The following is a 1931-nucleotide window of genomic DNA, read 5'->3' as shown; positions in this document are numbered from 1 at the left end:
CCACACGCCCAGCTTGGGGTTCTGAGGCTCTGTCCCCAGCATGGGAGTGAGGAGGAACATCACCCAGCGCTCACAAGGGCGGGGCCGTGCCCACTGGTGGCGTGGGTGGCCCCACAGACTCAGATCCCAGGCCCGGCCGCACTCCACTGCACAGGTGGGGAGCAGGGGCCGGGTGGTGTGGACACTGCCCAGATGACACGGGCCCTGCTGCTCTCCCGAGTGCCGCTGGCAGTCACCTTTGGACGTTGCGACACGGCTTTATTTCCCAGCAGGAAAGAAAGGATTGTTTTGCTCAGGCGAACGCTCCCTCCAATGAGCTTTCCACTCCCGGAGCAGGGGTGAGTCCCAGGGGCCACGGGGCGGGGGCAGGGCTGGGAGGGGCTGCCGGGCAGGTGAGGGAGCTGGGCTGCCTGCTGGACACCAGGTGCCCTCCACGCATTCGTCCTCCAGTGGTCAGGCCGGAAGTGCAGCCGCACAGGCCCCCCTTGGTCCACATCCACTGACACGGGCAGGGCCCGGCGAGCGGGCTGGGGCTTCAGTGGAAGGGAGAGCCCATGGCAGGGCACACAGCACGTCTCGTCACGTGGGGCATGTGCAGGACGGCCAGCGGGAGGCAGGTGGCCTCGGGGAGTGGCTGCAGCCACGCCAGGCGCACACTTGGAGGCTGCCCAGGCTCCCGCATCCTGCTCCAATTAGGAGCTCACTTCACATTGTTCTAATTTGTCTCTGGGGCCCTGAAAGGAAAGTCATGCGATTATTATTATTATTATTTTTTGGCTGGAAACTCCAGCAGCCATTATATAAATTACATATAATTGAATCCATCGGAGGCTGTTTCTTTTAAACAACGTGTCTCTTTCCCCAACTACAGGGATGCTCTCGCCCCACAATGCACCCCGGAGCCCCTGGCGTGATAGCCTGGGGGGAGAGGGAGGCCTCCAGACCACCCAGGCCACCCTACCCGGGCAGCCAGGGGCCTTTGGTCCCTGTCTGTACCAGTGACTCGCTGTGTGACCCGGAGCAAGTCACCTAACCTCTCTGAGCCTCGGCTTTCTCATCCGTGTACCCATGAGGAGCGCCCTGTTCGGAGGACACAGTCTCCAGCCACCCAGAGCGTCCTCAGCTACAGCACGGGCACCTGGTGCTGGGGGTGTCAGTGTGCCTGGCGTGTGTCGAATCAGGTGCGGGTAGACACACAGATCAGAGCGATTCATCTTCCATGAAGGAAGATGTCTGTGTTCCACTCACGGTGCCCTGGAAACAGGAGGCTGCATGTGTGAGGGCTGCAGGGGGAACACCACGGTCTTGGGGGGCCGAGGGACGGGGACACGAGCCTTCACCATGGGAGGAACAGGCGAGGCAGGGTGAGCAGGCCGCTGGCGTGGGCGGCTGCAGCGGGCTGTGCGACCTGAGTCTGCCCTGCTTGTCTGGTCCCTGGGTGGAAGGGCGGGTGGCCGGTGGCCGGGCTGTGAGCCCACCGAGGAGGGGTGGGCGGGCTCGGGCAGGTTTGTGTCTGAAAGGTGTGCTCCTGGTGCAGCCACTCCCCGAGGCCACCTGCCTCCCGCTGGCCATCCTGCACATGCCCCACGTGACGACGAGACGTGCTGTGTGCCCTGCCATGGGCTCTCCCTTCCACTGAAGCCCCAGCCCGCTCGCCGGGCCCTGCCCGTGTCATTGGATGTGGACCAAGGGGGGGGCCTGTGCGGCTGCACTTCCGGCTGACCCTGGAGGGGCAGTCCCAGCACCCAGATGCCCGGGCACCAGAGGGCAGATGGTAAGAAAGCAGAGCTAATAATGGGGAACAAAGCGGGTGCCAGCAGCCGTGAAGCTCGGGGTCCTGCTGGGGGCGCTCAGCCCTCCTGCCGGCTGAGCCGATCCCACCGCCACCCGAGGGGCTGAGGGGTGCCCAGGCGGCCCTGCGCTGGGACACC

Source organism: Pteropus vampyrus, unplaced genomic scaffold, assembly GCF_000151845.1.
Source record: "Pteropus vampyrus isolate Shadow unplaced genomic scaffold, Pvam_2.0 Scaffold343, whole genome shotgun sequence".
Lineage (NCBI taxonomy): Eukaryota > Metazoa > Chordata > Mammalia > Chiroptera > Pteropodidae > Pteropus > Pteropus vampyrus.
This window is presented reverse-complemented; position numbering follows the sequence as displayed.